Here is a 17,835-nt window from a genome sequence, read left to right on the forward strand (position 1 = left end):
TGATTCAACCTTTAAAAGGTGCCAGGCCTCAAACCCAGTACAGTCTGTGGTGGGGAATGACAAGAAGAAGAATAAGCAGAATGCAAGGCAAAGCATGAGACGCAGATGCACAGACAGCTCTGGGTGTTATCCTCACCTGTCCTCCCTCCCGCCTCCGGCTCTTCACCCTACCCATCTTCTCTGTGTGATCTTTCCACTCCCACGAATGAAGCTACCCGCCCCCCCACCACCCCCAACAACCACTCCCCATTCAGCATCTCCCTAATTACACCCTGATCACTCAGTCGCCACTTTGATGGCCTTCAAAACCAACACGTTCAAAGCCGCACTCACCATTCCTGCCGCCAGCAGGCTTTTCCTGCAGAAATGCATCACTGTTCACCCTTAACACCTTTCTCTCCCTCGCCCCCCAAATCTAATCAGTCTCCAAAATCTTTTCAAATCTTCCTCCTGGATAGCCCTTGAACACATCTGCTTTTCTTATCTCTACAAGTCACTCGGTATATTTCAGACCACCCTGTCTTGCCTGGAGTGTTCAGCCTCCCAGCTGATCGCCTTCAGCTCTTTAGCCTGTCTCTCATCAGCCGTCCACACTTTATCAGAATGATCTTTGTAAAGGCAGACATTGATCTTGTACTTTCCATGTTAAAAATCCCCATAGTCTTCACCATAGAAGTCAAAACTCTTATGCCTGGCCCACAAGGCTCTTCCAGGCCTGACCCCACCTTCTCTCTCATCCCTTCCCATCTCCCACTCTACACCCTATTATGGTCCATAATTAAAGTGATTGAATAGTTTTTCATCTAAGTCCGAATACTCATGAGAGTGAAATGAGGCCCCAGTCATAATTAACCTGAGACCAACTGGGATTCCCCACGTTTGACTGGACAGCCCACAAAGGCCATCTCAGACCCCTAATCTAAGTAAATCTTTCTCTCTTCCCCAGAGCTAACCGGCAACTTCTCTGTGTCTCTTGGCTCACGTTTTCAGAGACAGAGAATTCATTTGTCCCAGCTCTTCTTTTTAATGCAAACCTAAGTTATAGCCCCTGGCCAGCCTCCAGCCTCTTAAAGCTGCCCTTAAGTCGGGTGACCAGGGTGGGCCATTCAGGGGTGTCTGTGTGGGCTGCCTCAGGGCGTAGTACATGGCCAGGCTCACACATTCGTAGTCACTCACTGCAGCAAGGCCTGTGGGTAGGGACTCCCTTAGAAGTGCATGGGGAGGAGGGGAGTGAGGGGCGGGGGAAGGGAGAAAAGGGACCAGGATCTGGTAGCATCTTATCCCTGGTTCCAGCTGCTCATGAAGGCCATCCATTTCCCTATTCTCTCTTCAGTTTGGTGATTTAGACGTTTGGGTTGGTTTTCTATTTCATAATAGAGTCTTGACTCCATGGGACCACCATGGATAGGTCAGACGCCTCTTCCCCAGGGCCCCCCATCAAACGCTGGAAGATAGCTCTTGGGTCCCCTGCCCCTGGGTCATTCCTGCCCAGCAGCACAGCGCAATCACTGCGCTCTGTGCGTCCCTAGAGTTCACAAGAGCCTCATCAGAGGCCACCTAGAGCTTTGCCTTTCTTTAATTGTTGGGCTTATCTGTAAGGTTTCCTTTGAACAAAGGATTCTGTAGTTTTAAAATGTTTAAAGACAACTGCCCTGAGTTTTAGAGCCAGAGCCCATGTTGGGTTCACTGTTGTATCTTCAGTGTTTACAATAGGCTATGCATACAGTGGTATCAGTAAATGTTAGACAAATGAATGCATTATTGGGATCAAGTTCCTTTACCACCTGCTCTCCTCTGAAGGCACTGGCCTCTGAGTTCCCTGGAATTATCTTCTACACTTTAAAAACCGCTCCCCTTCCTTGGGAACATTTTCCTGGAGGTGACAGGCCTAGAATGGACACCACGAAGCTCCCACCCACCCTGTTCCTCCTCCATACCCCAGCCACCCTGCCCCACCTCTCCCAGTACTGCCAACCCATCAGCTGGGTAACTTGGAGGATGTTTCTCCCCAGCTGAATTTTCTTCTTTCTCCCTTTCAAATCCTGGTGTGCCGTTATTCACTACTGGAAACAGCAGAAATCACTTTAGAGAGGAAGCCATCTGGTTCATTAGCCTGATTAAACTCAAGCAATGGGATCTGAGCACAGTTCACATGATGAATCGTGTGCCTTCTCTTTGGCCACAGTGAATTTCACAGTGATTATTAACCTTGGGGCTCAGTCACCCCTCACATCTGCAAAATCATGTGGGTCAGAAAGAGAGGACAGGGTTATAGCCAGATGATGTCGGGATTTTCTGAGTAGAAGGGGTTCAGTCTCCCCTCTCTCTCTCTCATTGCAGGCCTGGCAAAATCCACAAAGTATGCCAGGCTCCCCAGATCTGTCAGAAAGACCTGGTCTTCAGTGACAGTGAGACTTGTCTTTTTTTTTTTTTTTTTTTTTTGCGGTACGCGGGCCTCTCGCTGTTGTGGCCTCTCCCGTTGCGGGGCACAGGCTCCGGACGCGCAGGCTCAGCGGCCATGGCTCACAGGCCCAGCCACTCCGCGGCATGTAGGATCTTCCCGGACCCGGGCACGAACCCGTGTCCCCTGCATCGGCAGGCGGACTCTCAACCACTGCGCCACCAGGGAAGCCCGAGACTTGTCTTTAAAATCAGATTTTGCTGCTTATTAGCTGTGTGATTCTAGGCTCAGATTCTTCACCTGAAAGGAGGTATAAAATGTATTTTTAGAGGAGTCGCAAGGACCAGCAACTACTTAAAGCCCCGAATGGAGTGCTTCAGAATGTCTGGAGTGTAGACGGGAGTGGGCAGAGATGAGAAATGAGTCAGAACAAGGTAAGCAGGGACCAAGTCACAAAAGGTCTTATTGGATGGGGAAAGGAATTTACGATTTCACGTTGAAAGTATTGGGGAAATTGTAAAAAGAGAAAATCACAGGACAGTGATATGATCAGATCTGCATTTTGGGACGCATGAGGAATCTGCTCTCTTGCAGCAGATGTGGAAATCAGCAAGGAAGCAAAACAAATCGTCACTGCTGAGGGGCTGAAGATGGAAGGGGGCACTGGAGAGGGAAAGTCCAACTGATCCTGAGGTTTCTGGCTTGGGTGGCTTTGCAGAGAGTGGGAGCCAATCTCTACGGAAAGGAGCACAAGTGGAGAAGCAAATTTATGGGACACAAGGAGACAAACTGATTCTGGGACATGCTGAGTTGGAGTTAATAGTTCAAATGTTCCATTTAATGCCATAAAATCCCATATGTTGGGGATATAGAGTTAGACCCTGTCTAAAGGGGTCACCTCCCCAGGCCCCATTTCTAGGAAGATGAACAGGCAAATGAGCCAAGACCAATCTGTTTATCCCTCCAGTATGAAAGTTTTCCTGGGAGATCCTTTTGGAGGCTCTAGCAGCCATGGCTGTGTCTAGAAATACTTGTAAGTTTTCTACCAAGAAATCTCACTTGCTCTGTAGAACAGCAAAACCTACCATTTCTTCCTTTGCCCGCATCCTCCGGGTATGCTCCTGTGAATATACCTTTTCTCTGCTGGTTCCAGGGGTGGGAGGGGGAGGGTAGCAGCTTCAATAGGAGGGAAGAACAACTGGTTTGTGCTCCTGCGGAAAGAGGTCAAAGATGACCCCAGAGGATTGCTGCTCTTAGGGGGAAAAGTCACAAGGGTGGGGAGAATGGCAGGGATAAGCATAAGGAATAATGATAATCAGGGACAATAAAAACGAACAAAAGATGTCAAACAACCTACATACAAGGGAATCCCCAAACCTGTCTACAATAGGAGAGAAAAAGAAAATGGACCTAGTAGGTGCCTTCAGAAGGTGGGTCCTGTGATGGAAAGAGCACAGGTTTTAGAGCTCCACAGTCTCAGGTTCAAACCCCAGGTGTAAGCATGGCTGTGTGACATTGGCTAAGTCATGGAGGCTCTCTGACACTCAGTTTCTTCACCTGTGAAATGTACTGTAGAATAGTAATACTTTCCTTGCGGGGTCGGGGTGAGAGTTGGCCCAGCAAGGTGAGCAGTGCAGGGGAGCTGACGGATTTGTTTCTGTAGCTGTTACCGCTGTGATTGCCTCCATTGGCCTCCTTCCAGCTGTCCTTGGGCTGGTTCTCTCTGCTTCACAACCACAGGAACAACCCTGCATCCCCATGGGGACCCAGACCTGAGGGACCCTCTCTGGCCACAGCACGGGAGGACACTGAATGCAGGACATCTTCACCCAAGGAGCTCCAGAGGCCCCTTTTGGTTTGTGGAAAAATGAGGTTTGGCCTCAGCTTCCCTGGAGTTTGAAGACATCTGGTGATTATGAGGAGAGGCAATGAGGTGGAATGAGGCTGGGCCTCGGTGTCTGACAGAACCACACTTGCCTCCTGCCCACTGCCACCCCAGCTCTGTGACCTTGGGTGCCTCACCTAACTCTCCTGAGCATCAGGGTCCTTGCCTCCCCCTTGAAGGGCTGCTGTGAGGATGAAATGACACAACCCACAAGAGAGTGCTGGCACATGACACGTATTTTCCTTCTCCGTCTTCCTTTCTTCTCGATATCTTTGAGATTCTTGACAAGAACAGAAATTAAATATAAAACTGCATAGGGCTCAATGATATAAATCAATCTCTTAAATGACTATTAAATGTAATTGTCAGCAGAAGAGAGCAGAAAACCCAGCAACCAGAATGCAACAAAATAAGCTGACTCTGACTTCGTGGATGGATGGAAAACTGGCCAAGTTCCTATTCTTCCCCTTTTCTTTCTTTCTTTTTTTTTTTTTTTTTTTTTGATGCTGCAGAGATGAAGTAACACCATTACCCAGGCTGAGGAAGAAAATCTCCAAATATATTTATGTTTTGAGTTTCATACAAGAAGCAGACAGTCACCTAGAAAAAAGCAGCCCAATGATGCTTATACAGTAACTCGGGTTTTGGAGCTCAAATTGGGAACTTTTCTCCATCTCCATTCACCACCCAAAAGCAAAAGGATAAAGAGCACATTTCTGCTGTTTATTTCTATACTAAACAATCAGGAAAAGATCATGGAGTTGAGGTCCAAATTTCTATCAATTTTAATGACCAAGCATGAGGCAGTAAAGAAATCCAAAGCTCGCAGTATGTGCTTCAAGCTTTGCCTCAAGACCCAAGGAGGAAGACACAAGCTTACCCTGCAGTGACAGTGATATTTCTGGGGGAAACATCTGAGAAGAGCTGTGTGGGCAGCAGTCTCTACCTTCTTAGCCTCATCACCCTTAGGAGACCCACTGTCAGAAACCAGCTCCCCGGTTCTCAACACAGTGGCACACCGCATTACTCCTAGAGACTTCGTGGGGCTTCTGTTGAGGGACCCAATGGAGGGCAGCGGTCACTGTGAGGGTCTGAGTGGAGTGTTTACCCAGGAGGCTGGAGAGGTAAGGGTAGGAAGGTGGGCAGACCATTCACATGGTAGAACTAGAAGCTAAGCTGAGGCCCTTCCTCCTCCCTGTGTTAGTTTCTACCATGCATCATGTATGGGGTGGTATGGTAGGTACCTGCTACTAAATATTTGACGAACAGCTCTGGTGAGAGTGGGGCAAGGGTGCCTGATTTACAGCAGCATTTGCTGTAAATCACAGTGGTATAAATACTCTCACTGTGGCTGATTTCAAACTACCAACATGATGTCACTGAGCACAGAATTGGGAAGAGATGCACACCATTGTCTCCAGCACACCACTGGGTAGGGCCCTGGGACCACCCCTGGCAGCAGGTGTCAATGGGTCCCATGTGTCACAGGAGGACAGACAGAAGACCCTGGCTAGCTTTGAAGACACAGATAAGGCATCATCACCTACCTCTGAGAAGTCTCATTCCAGCCCCCTCCAGCCACCTACCCCAGCTGGATGCCCTGTGCCTTTCTCTCCCAGATCAATGGTGAGGCCATGGTGTCATCATTTGTCCACACGCCAGTCCTCCCATTAAACACAGGCCCATTCTTCATTTCCATACCTCCAGCACCTAGCAGAGTGCCTGGAAAAAGTAGGCTCGTAAAGAGCGTTTGGTTACTAAATGTGTATTGGATGGACACCAGAATGAATGATGGGTGAATGTTCTGGGGCAAAGAGGAGGAGGGATGCGGAAGCTGCCATCAAGTATCTGCAGAGATGTCCTATAAAAAAGGGATGCGTTTCATTCTTACAGATGCCAAAGCAAGATCAGGACCAACAAGAGGAAGTGGCAAGAAAACAGGTTTAGAGTCTCTTTGAAAAAATACATAGAGCTCCTAGCCCCTACAAAGCCATAGAATGCAGGGTCCTCCCTGCCTTCCACCTCTGAATTAGCATCTCCTGCCCCTCACCCACTTGAAAAATGGCCCTGGTCTATTCCCCCGCCTCCAGCCCTGCCCCCATACCCCAGCACAGGGAGAGGAGTTTTTGCTGTTGTCACAAACACCGAGGGAACATCTGCTGGTGTGCATGCCTAGGCCAGCAGAGGTGGGGATCGCTCAAAGCAATGGAATATCTATAAATAAAGAAAAAGAACTCCCGGTGGGTGCTTGGGATCTCTCTCATCCTTCCTCCACCAACTGCTTGATTCTCTTCCCTTTAGACCTTAATCCCACAGCACCCTTCTCACCACCAATTCCTTCCCTGGGTGGTCGGTAATTTTTGCTCCACCTACTAGACTCAGCCTCTCAAGGACAGAGAGCAAGACGCCTGTCTGAATCCCCAGTGCCTACCATAGCATCTGGTACACTGGAGGTGCCCAAGAAGCATCTTTAAACGAAAAAATTCACAAATGAGAAAAGAAGTCCACTTCCTACACCTGTAGTTCATATATCCCAAACTGGCAAAACTCCCAGAACACCTAGAAACAATTTGCAGATCAAGAAAGCCACGAAGCTAGCTAGAGTTCTGTGAGAAGGAGATTTGGGAAAACTCAGAGTCCCCCAAAGCACATCCTTCTAGGGCTAACTGTAAAAATCTTTTTCTCAGAGATAAATAACTACAAAAACTGTAAAATACAGACAGTTCCTTACTTAGGAACATGTTGTGTTCTGAAAGTCTATTTATGAAATTGTTGTTTGAAATTCTGAATAGACTTTTTCATGGACCCACGTTAAGAAAAGTAACTGACAATGTAGCTCTAACTGGAGATATTTGCAAAGGAAAATAATAAGAAGCCATAAAGCTATACTGTGAAGGGAACTTTTTCTTTTAAACATCATAAAATAGACATATGGAATGTGCCAAACTGTACAATAGCCTTTGGACCAGGGGCAACACTGGGAAGCAATAAAATGAAAATTTAAATGGTTTCTCTTTATTTATTATGGATGCTGATAACTTGAGAAAAAGCCAGTTTCATCTGGAACAGCTGCAGTTGAAAGGGATCCCTGACAGGAGCTTAGCACCGGCTGTGGTACTCAGATTTCAGGGTCCAGGTGAGTCACCTGCGGGATTTGTTTAAAGATGCAAATTTCCAGCCTCTGCCCCCAGGGAGGCAGATTCAATGGGTCTGAGATAGAACCCAGGAATATGCATTTTAACAAGCACTCAGGAGAGTCTGACCCAGGTGATTTGAAGACCACACCCGGAGGACTGCCAGCTGGAGAGGAAGGCACATCACCTCAGCTGAGCTTAAGTCTGTCTCCTGAGACTGTGTCTCTTTGGTATAGCGCCCTGCCCCTTTTTCTCCTCCCGTTTCCTTTCAGTGGTGGAAGAAGGTGGCCAGTGACTACCTGTCACTTCACGAGGTATGTATGGGTTTAGGGTTAAGAGCATATGTCAGAGAGATGAAAGAAACTATTAATCATTCAGTAAAAATTGAGGGCTGAGATTCAGCTGGTATGCTGGTGATTAAAATAACAAAAACATTATACCTGTTGGAAAATAGCTTCCACCCTGAGTATCACATCCCCCCCAGTACTTCCTTGCCAATAGCAGGCCCCAATTAAACTCTCTGTTGAATGGGATTAATAACATCTCCTTTGTAGAATTAATGTGTGTGTGTGTGTGTGTGTGTGTGTAAAGTGCTAGATACATAAGTATTTAACAAATGGTTATTTATTTCTATTATCATATTGCTCAAAACTACTTGGAGAAGATGTCAAAAAATACAGCCAGGCAGCAATAATCCAGTTTTATATCATACAGTTCGACTTGTTCACAAGTGCTGTAGAATGAAAATTCAAGCGTGCTCAGTGTGGGAGACACTCACTCAGAGGAAGTGGGGAGTGTACTCACCGAGGGTTCTGGTTTCTCTTACCAGCTCCACTGCTTAGTGCCTGGGTGATCTTGAGCGATCAGATCTCCAGGGTAAAGCGAGGCTGAAGGTGCTCTCAGGAGGGTGAACATAGGAACCCGCCACAGTGCCTGGCACACGGTATGTGCTCAGCGACTGGTAGCTCTTTAGAAGATTTGAAAGTGGGGATCAACCTTCCCTCAGTGGTAGAACCTCAGGGACAACAAGGAGGTCTTCTTTAAATTCAGTCCAATATTATTGATCCCCTACGATGCACAATACTCTCTGAAAGACAGGAAGATGATTAAGATGTAGTGTGAGGAACAATTGCTGTCCCAGGGATGGGGCAGGGCAATGGGTGTGAAGCACATGCAAGGAACCATAATAGGAGGCAGCCTGCTGTAAATACTAGGATAAGTGTTAAATAAATCTCAATGGGAGGAGAGGAGAGGGGATAATTAACTTCAAGAGGTAGCACTATAGAAAGAGTAAGAGAGAGGAAAAAGGCAGCTCTCCCTGCCGTGGGAGGAGCCTGAGTAGGATACAGAGATGGGTGGGTCCAAGGTGTGTGGGGATGATGAAGCCAGTCAACGTGTGGACCGAGTCCTTGAAGGGCTTACAGGAAGTTTAAGTGGATGAGTTAGCCGGGCCCACTTCATGGAGGACCTCACATGCCATTTTAGGGAATATCAAGGTTATTCTAAAGCAGTAACAACAATAATTCCATTCACTGAGAGCTTACTATGTGACTGACACTGTGCTAACTTTTGTTTGCAGCTACTTTAATTTTTTTAATAGATCTTTATTGGAGTATAACTGCTTCAGAATACTGTGTTAGTTTCCGTTGCACAACAAAGGGAATCAGCCATATGCATACACATGTCCCCCTATTCCCTCCCTCTTGAGCCTCCCTCCCATACTCCCTATCCTACCCTTCTAGGTCATCGCAAAGCACCGAGCCGATCTCCCTGTGCTATGCTGTGTGAATTTTTTAAAAGGTAATTTCTTCTAAACCCCGTAAGAACTTATGCATAATAAGTATTATCATGTCCATTTTATAGATGAGGAATCTGAGGCCTTGAAGGCCTTTAAGCAGGGGGAGGGCTCTGGGGTGTCTGCCTTCAGAAAGTGATCCTGGCAGCAGGGCGGGAGAATGGATGAGAGAAGGGCCAGCACTTAGGGGCCCCCTTAATTTCTAACATATTGTGACATTTTGTCCCTCTAAACTGGTTAACAAGAGATAAAGAAGTGACCAGTATTTTTAAAAATGGACTGATTCTCTCAAAAGTTTTGTGAGTTGGACAGGCTTTGAAGCACATGGTCATTTATGGAACTGGAAGCTTTTCCTCCCTGTGGCTCTTCCCAGGGGTCCCCAGAAAAGCTTCCCCTTTAGGGACAGCAGTGAAGAATTCCACAGCAGTGTCTCCTGACCAGACATAGCAGAAAACAGATCCAGAGTGATGTGAGTGAACCAAAATTAGCCTCTTTACAAGCTCATTAAAGCATGAAGTTAAGCATCCATTGCCCAAAATACAACAGGAAGGCAACAGGCTTCTCTCTCTCTCTCTGTCCCTACTTCCTCACATTTCCCTTCCCTTCCCTTCCTCCCACCGGGCCTCTCTCAACAGGCAACAATCAAAGCAGGATCTTGGATGGGTGGGTGTCTCCTTCCTTTTCAAATAAACCCAATCAAAGTTCCTGAGAAATCCACTGTAACATTGCATAATTCTAGGCAGGGGGCAGATTTGCAGCCTGTTAGTCTAAAGTCCGCCAGCTCCTTTATTAAGTTTTCATGTTAAAATATTGCTATCCTTAGGGGCATGGAGACAGTTACTGACCCAAATTGTTGCTTCCTAGGAAGCAGACCAGTAAGTAAGTAATATAATTGGGCTTTTTTTTTTTTTAAAGACAGACTGTCTTAGGGGAACAGACCATCTTTAATAACTATACATTTTTTGCATAGCAATTCTAAATATACAAAGCATTTTCACATATGCTTCTTTATTTAATCATTACCCTATCCAGTGGTACAGGTATTGCTAGTTCCATTTTACAGAAGAGGAAACTGAGGCTTAGAGACACAGACCCAGGTCTTCCAATTCCATGTAAATGGTGTGTTTATTACTCTTAACCTCATGGCTTCTCTCTTGTGCTTTCCCCCCAAGTTTATCAGTTGTTATTGTGGTTATTTTTCAAGCTAGCCTTGTGGAGGTGGTCCACCCCGGTTATGAGGCAGTACTTAAAAGTTGTTCAGTTGACAGTGCTTAACATAGTAGCAGAGCCAGAAAGGGTTGTAGAGACCATTTCCAACCTCCTTATTTTACTAATAAGAAACCCGAGGCCCATAGAGGGGGTTGCCCTGCCTACATTCCCAGGGCTGGATTCACTTACCCTGTTCTTGGCAAAACTGTGACCAGGAGCCGAGCCTCCTACTTCTTCTGTCCCCATCCACAGCCTCACAATTTCTTTCAAGCACAACCTTTACAACCAAAGCAAAGAGGAAAGCTAAAGTTAGGACTTTAATATCCATTCCCATCTTCTACCTATTTGATAAAATGGAAAGATCCTACTAATTATGAAATCATGAAATACTGGGTGGAAGGCAACTTGGAGATAATCTAGTGTAAGTTTTTGGTTTTGCAGGTGAGAAAAGTGAGGCCCAGAAAAATGAAGCAAACTGATCCCCCCAAGCAGGGTCTTGACTGAAATCAGGTCTCCTGGTCCCTAGTCACTGACCCCACCTCTGTGACCTCAGCTATGGGCAGCACCGCGCGCAGTTCCCCCAGCTTGTCAGAGACAGTCCAACTGAAAGCTTTCCAACTGAAAGCTTTCCAGACACAGCTACCTGACGCAGCCCCGGCTTTGCCTTGGCAATAGAGATCAGGCATCAGCTGCTGGCTCGCATTATGTGTTCCCAGAGCAACATGGCAAGTGTGAGCTGCCAACACTGAAGTCTCGGGGAATGTAAAGTGTTGAGCCAGTTAAACATCCAAAACTGCCCTGCCTCTCAGAAACAAGGGTGGCTCATCAGAGTGCTTGGCCACCAATGGGAACAGCGTTAGAGTGGCCGCGGAGGCTGAAGCCCACGCTCAGAAGCCTCCAGCCCTTTCCTCGCATTCTCCTCTCCAACCTGGACCCAACGCAGGCTCCACTGGGAAGCCCAGAACTTCCCCCTCCCTGAAACCCTCCGGGACTCTTCAAGTTGGGAGGAGGTCCCCCTTCTCACGCCCTGAGAATCTGCTCTGTACAACTCGACACTTAATTTTATACTGTCTTTCATTGCTTCTTGATCGTTTTGAGTGTTTGTTCTATAGCCGCCATGGGTTGCAAATGCTCTGGGGGGAGGAAGTAAGCTTCCTCCTCTGTACCCTGCAGTGCATCTCCCAGTATCACCCAAGAGCAGAGGTGTGCTCAGGCTCACAGCTACTCCTGCTTCATACTCTTTCCACTTTACCTGTATTTGCACTTACAGCAAATGCTCAATAAATCCTCACTTGTTTCACTGGGGCTTCAGCCTTTTCAAAGACAGAGTTCAGCAGCCAGGACTTCTGTCAGCACATGCCAAGCCCCTGTGCAAACTAGAGAAAAGGCAGGACACTGGCTCTGCCACGCTGCACGGCTGGGCTGGTGGGGCCTGGGCTTCAGCCCCTCACTGGGCGCCCTGTTGCAGTGAGCCACCTGCACCCCTGGGCTCTCACAGAGGCAGCAACATGACATCTCTGCCACCTGACTCTCCATTCTGACAGGAAGCCCTTACCCGGGGAAGCTGGCATCAGAGGCCTCCCAGCCCCTTCCCTGTCAAAACCAAACGAGAACAACAAAAAGCGCGTATCTTCCATAGTTCCTCGATACTCATAGCCTGAAGTCTACACCACTGGCAGGGCACTTAGGGATCCTCTACAACAGGGTCCCAACTTCCTTTCTTCTACTGTAAGGCCCAGAACTCACCATGAGTTGTCCTCCTTCTGTGCTTTCGCTTTCCCTCAGCTAGGTTGTCCTGTCTTGCTGATCTGTGTGTCAGATCCCTACTCTCCTCTCACATCCCATCCCAAACCTCACCTCCCCCATAAAGTCTCAATCAACATAAATGTTCTCCATGCTTCTCCCTACCTCCAGCCCCCTGCCTTCCGCATTGCTTCAACCTCTTGCACAACCCTTTTCCCACATGTTATTTGCATGTAACCCAGTGGCCAGCTGTCTTTAAGTCCTCTGCCCACACAGGCTTCTCTGTACTCACCCTACATCAACCCAGATGCTGAACTCAACACCACCCTGAGTTCCCCAAAGGAATCCGCTCACAAATTGGGGAACAGATGCCTTTACAAATGCCTTATCTCACAGGAAGGGTAGAGAGCAGGAACCTCGTAGCGAGCCCCCTCTCCCCTAGCAAACTGCTTACTGATCTTTGCAAGCATCCCTGTTCTCCAAATCCTTGCTTGGCAGCCCTGTTCTGGACGTTTCTCTCTCGTTACTCTTCCTCAGCGCACTCCCAGCCAAGTGTCTGCATTCTGTCTCTGCATGTCTTTCCCATTCCTCCCACCCAACTTATTTCCTTCCTGTTCAAATAGGCAGAATAACTCCATGTTGCCCCAACCCCTACCTGCAAGCATGCATCCCCATATCCACCATAATGCCCGGCCAAATACAAGCTCTCTCTCAGTTTCCCCTTCTTTGGAAGGAGGCAGGATTAGACAGAACAAAACTGTTTTCTGGTGACGTGTGGATAAGCGTGTTTCCCTCCACAGAAAATGTGGTTCAGAAGGCGAGGATTTTGTCTTCTACATCCACCCAACCTAGCACAGTGAAAATGCATACAGTAAGCTTGAGACCAGCCTTCTCTTCTATCAGGGACAGGGACAGCTCTAAGCCCATTCTGTCTCTTGCTTCCTCTTTCTTCCCAAGGAAGGCCCAGGACTAGAGTCAGGGGAAAGTGCTGGAAGACACAGGAGGAGCTTAACAGATAGTCAAGAAATGAATGAGTCAGTGAGTGAAAGGAAAACAAGAAAAGATAAAAGAACTTTGAGAGCACCCTCACCAGGATTATTTCAGACCAGCTGAAGGGAACTTTAAGAACCAAGCCAGGATGATAGATAGATAGATGACAGGTGAATGGTAGGATGAAGTGTGAACATGAGGTCCTTGGTACTGGCACTGCCTTCACTATGCTCTGGAACCTTTGGGAAATCTCTGAGCCTCAATTTCTCATGTGTCCCTTCATCCTGCCTGCAGATGGCCCAATATGGACGCTGACCATCAGGGTCCTCGGGGCTGTTTGACATTCATGTTTGAGGCTTCTTCCCCAAATGCCCAGACACCCAGGGACCCCTGGCGCCTCTGCATCCGCCGAAAGCTTTTCTTGGCTGCAGTCCTGAGCCGGGGACCTTTACTGCCTGCTGGCGGAAAAGAATTCTCAGTTGTGGAAACTGGTAAACTTTACGTATTTTACAGATGAGAGACCAAACTCCGGATGACTCTAAATGTGCTGTGAAATGGACAGAAGTCACCCTGCTGGTGTGACATGCCTGAGATAGTGTCATCACCACCACTGTCACCCCATACAGACCTGCATGTCATGGAAAGAGTGGTGCCTTGGCCAATGTTGGCCCTCATCACTTACCCCTCACTCCCAGCCCCTTTTCTGTGCTTTTCTACATTTTAAAAGTAAGAAGAGGTCTATTTGCTGTGCAGGAAAACAGCCCATGGTCACCTAAAAGCAAAGGAGAAAGGGAATTAACCCTCAGTCCTGAGACCTGATCCAGCGATCAGAGCCCAGCTCCGGTGAGCTGCGGCGGTTGCCACTATACCCGCGGAGGGAGAAAGCTTTTCAGATTGAACAGCCACCAATCCCCAGCCTCCAAAAAAGGTCCCTGGGCAGGGGCAGTGATTTGAATGCTAGAGACAGTGCCTAGGGAACGGAGCGAATTTGTTGACTTCTAATTTTTTGATTTTTCTTTGACTTGGTCGAGATAGTGAGGCCGCCTAGGCCCTGGCTGAGATGTGGGTATTTGTCAAACCATTGTCCCTGTCCCCTGAGTCAGCGGGCCTTTGGCCTCTCCCTGCGGAGCCCACCACTGCTGCATCCTCTGCAAACCACCCAGCCTCTAACTCTTCCTCCCAAACCGAAGCCCTACCCGTGAGAAGTGCCCGAACTACCAAGGGGGCGCGGGCTCTCACGGAACCCACCCGCATTCACGCGTGTGTGTGCGCGCGCGCGCGGGGGTGTGGCGCGTGTGCGCGCGCACGCGGTTGTGTGGCGGGGGGCGGGCTCTGCGCCCGCAAGCAGGGCTCAGCTCTGAGCGTGGCATCCTGACTTGCCCGCTGCGAGGGGCAGGGCGCCGCAGTGCCGTAGTAGCGGGCAGCCGAGACGCACCGCTCGGGAGCCGCGGGTACCGGAGCGGGCAGAGACCCCGGCGCTGCCTAACCCCCACCGGGCCGCCCGAGCTCCAACCCCCTACCCGGGAGGGCTGCGCGGGCCGCAAGACGCCCAGACGCCAGCCTCGGTCCCCTTTCAGTCTCTCGGTTCATCTTTCCTCCCAAGTAAGGGAATAAGCCCCAAGGAAGGAGCGCTCCGGAGAACCGCGCAACAAAGTGTTGCATGCTGAGGTAAGACCGTGGCCGGCGCGGTGGAGGGGGGCTCGGGCTGGGGGCGCGGGTTGCAGCAACTTGGAAAAGGGGAGCAAAGCGGGAGCCGGTCCCGTGGCCAGGGGACGGAGCTGCAGACAAGGCCTCGGCGCGCCCCACCGCCCCCGACGATGCCACCTGCCACACAGCCCCTGCCGGAGGAGATGCCCCGCTGGCAGGGTGAGGGCACGGGGAGGCGCCCGGGGTGGCGCACCGGCTTCCTCTTCGACTGGGAGGACCTTCCGAACCTTAAAGGTGTGCGGGCGGGAGGCGTCCTGGTTCCACGCAGTTTGCTGAAGCAACTGGTCAGATTTCGCCCCTTCTAGACTTACCTTTGGTATTCAGTTCGCGCTCCAGGGTGCACAAGGGCGGCAAAGAGCGGGGACACTTTTTCTAACGTCTGGCCGCCAAAGCGTCTGACCGTCCCGCGGGGTTCCAGGACTTTGGGGGACTCCACAAAGCCCCCGAGCTAGGGGTCGTAAAGGGAAGCTGAAGCGAACGCGGAGACCTTGACAAATAGTAGCTACGGAAGGAGAGGAGGGTCAGGGAGAGAACGTCGGGTTGACCTGTTTAGTCTCGGAGTCACAAGATGTGTGTTCCTGTGTGTGCGTGCATCTAGTATCACCTGTGGGGCTTTCGAAAACTCCACCAGTGCACCCATCCTGCACATTCAGTGATTTTCGTCCTCTAGACGAGTGGGCTAGAATTTGGGGAGGGGCTGTGGAGTTCGAAAAGGCCCTACAGGTGATTCTGATGCGCTGCCCCCATCCGTGCCATCACTGCAGCGGGAAGCACGAGACCGGAGCCAGGAGGCAGCTCCCAGGTGTGAGCGATCCAGGTGCGGGACTCAGACCTTCCCGCATCCTCCCTCTTTCCCCGCGGTGAGGCAGGAGGGTCTGCAGCAGCGCGCGGTGATTTGTGGCTGCGCCGCAGTGGCGCGCAGTAGAGCTGCGAACCCGCGGGCACGCTCGCAGGCGGGCGCTGGGCGGCTGTCTCCTCCGGCTTCATTAGCATACGATGACCTCGCTGCCCGGAAGAGGGCCTGGGAGGGCCGTTTTTTCTTCTTTCATTTCGGGACTTGGGGGAACGCACCTTGGTTTGGGAGGTGTGGACCAGGGGGAGTCGCTGATGAGGGGCAGCGGTCAGGACACAGGGCTGGGACACAGGACACACAGGACACAGGGCTGCCCCTCGGGTTCGAAAGGGGGAGACGACGTCGCTATTTCGGTGCCTGGGATTTTTTGTTTAAAAAACAGCCCGCAGAGTCGCTTACTGGAGCACAGGGCATCCCTCGTTGTCAGCGAAGGGTATTAGATCATAGGGGGCAAGTGTCATCACTATTTGGACACACACACACACACACATACAATTTACCTTTGTGCTTTATGCCCCTCTCATTCCAGGGCTGTGTCCTAACGTGGGAAGGGACTTAGTCTTCTTAAAAAGGGCTGTACTTGCCTCCTTTCCGAAGGTAAATGATACTCATGAAATACAGCGTCTGCCACTAAGCTAACTTCCTTGCTTAACCTCCCATCCAAGTCTTTTCTTTACGGATCACCCTTAACGTTTGTGAATAGCACTGTAGGCGTTATTACAAGCATTTTTCTGGGAGTGGTGTGGGAGTAGGCAGCAAGTGGATGAGTCTTTGCCACCTTACAATCTCATGTCAGTGTTTGGTTCAGATCAACCCAGACATGGGGAGAAAATGATAAACAATCAGAGTGTCTTGGAACCTAGACTTTCAGAGGTAGGAGAAACTACTGAGGACATCTGTTCCAGCTCCCCCTCAAATCTTGCAGAGCACCTGCAGCAGGTAGGGAAGGATCCCGCCAACCTTGCACTCCCAGAGGTCCCAGCTGTGCTCGAGAGGCTCTGCTCAGGAAGGTACCCATAAAGCAGCAGCTCTTCCCTCTACTGCTGATCCCTAGAGGGGAGGCTGCGCCTACCGTTTTTGTTGTGGTAAAACTCTTTTTTTAAAAAAAAAATCTTATTGTATTGCAACACTATGATATACCTTTTTAGTGTAAAGGTAATTCATGTTGAAGGTAGAAAATGTGGGAAGTTGAAAAGTGTGCAAAGAATCAAACCACCCACAATTGCACACAAATCAGATTAGTGTGTAAAATATGTAAATGGCATAACATCCCACTTCTCCACACAAATAATTAGAACAGCCCTCACTCCTAGGAAGGTACATCACTATCAGAGCCAAATTCAGCCAGCCCAGCCAATCAGTAACAGCTTCTTCACATACTGGCCATTTTCGAAGAAGTGTTTGTTTACACCAAGTATTAGAATTCCACTACCAAACCACAGAGGGAGTTGATACCTTTTCATATGTAACAGAGTTCACCTGCCTCATTTCCCTTCCCCATCCCAGCCGCTCAAGGCTAGTGACTATGGATCATGCAGTAAAAAATAAAGTGATACATATCATCCAAAAAATGTCCTCAGGTGAAAAGAATGTGGCCACAGAAGAGAAACTGAATTAGGCAATACGAAAGGGGAAATTTTGTGGTAGAGAATTTTCCAGCTAATAGACTGGGTGCTCTATGTGCATTTCTCTTTGGATGAACCTTTATTCTGCTCAGATTGGTTGGTCTCAGAAATGCACCTGAAAGCTGTCTGTATTTCCACACGTGACTGTTAGCATTTTCACTTAATTCATTAAATTCATTAATTCATTAATTCATTAATTCATTAAAATTAAATAAAATTAAGATTTCAATTTCTCAGTCACACTAGTCACATTTCTAGCACTTAAATGCCACATATGGCTTCCGGCTGCCATATTGGAGAATGCACGTATAGAACATTTCTATCATTGCAGAAAGTTCTACTGGACAGTGCTGGTTAGATTGTAAGCTTGGTGCAGGCAGAGGTGTGAATTTTGTCTTCCACAGTATCCCCTGCAACCAACACATTGCCTGGCCAGAGGAGGACGAAGGGGAGGAGGAGGGACGGCGGTAGGAAATGTAGGGTAACATTAGCT

At 49.0% G+C, this 17,835-nt stretch overlaps 1 protein-coding gene and 1 long non-coding RNA gene across 17 annotated transcripts in view; one reads left to right on the forward strand and one right to left on the reverse strand.

Moving 5' to 3' along the window:
- Positions 1–15,872, reverse strand: part of LOC111173019 (uncharacterized) — a 30,318-nt gene extending 14,446 nt beyond the window's left edge. The window contains exons 1-4 of one of the 2 annotated variants that reach the window (XR_002644077.3): positions 15,176–15,872; positions 13,840–13,929; positions 10,614–10,701; positions 8,225–8,507 (exon numbers count right to left, since the gene is read on the reverse strand). This is a non-coding gene — a long non-coding RNA (uncharacterized LOC111173019). The remainder of the gene's footprint in view (positions 1–8,224; positions 8,508–10,613; positions 10,702–13,839; positions 13,930–15,175) is intronic. The other variant, XR_016393033.1, reaches the window with a different exon arrangement.
- Positions 14,503–17,835, forward strand: part of DGKG (diacylglycerol kinase gamma) — a 206,741-nt gene continuing 203,408 nt past the window's right edge. For 9 of the 15 annotated variants that reach the window (XM_089910720.1, XM_089910721.1, XM_089910722.1 and 6 more), the window contains exon 1: positions 14,505–14,825. The gene's annotated coding sequence lies outside the window, so the exon portion shown is untranslated. Of the gene's footprint in view, positions 14,826–17,835 lie in introns of all 15 variants that reach the window. The other 6 variants (XM_089910732.1, XM_089910727.1, XM_089910731.1 and 3 more) reach the window with 2 other exon arrangements.

This window comes from Delphinapterus leucas, chromosome 4 (genome assembly GCF_059928025.1).
Source record: "Delphinapterus leucas isolate spDelLeu-1000000601 "Yukka" chromosome 4, BTC_Dleu_Yukka2, whole genome shotgun sequence".
NCBI lineage: Eukaryota > Metazoa > Chordata > Mammalia > Artiodactyla > Monodontidae > Delphinapterus > Delphinapterus leucas.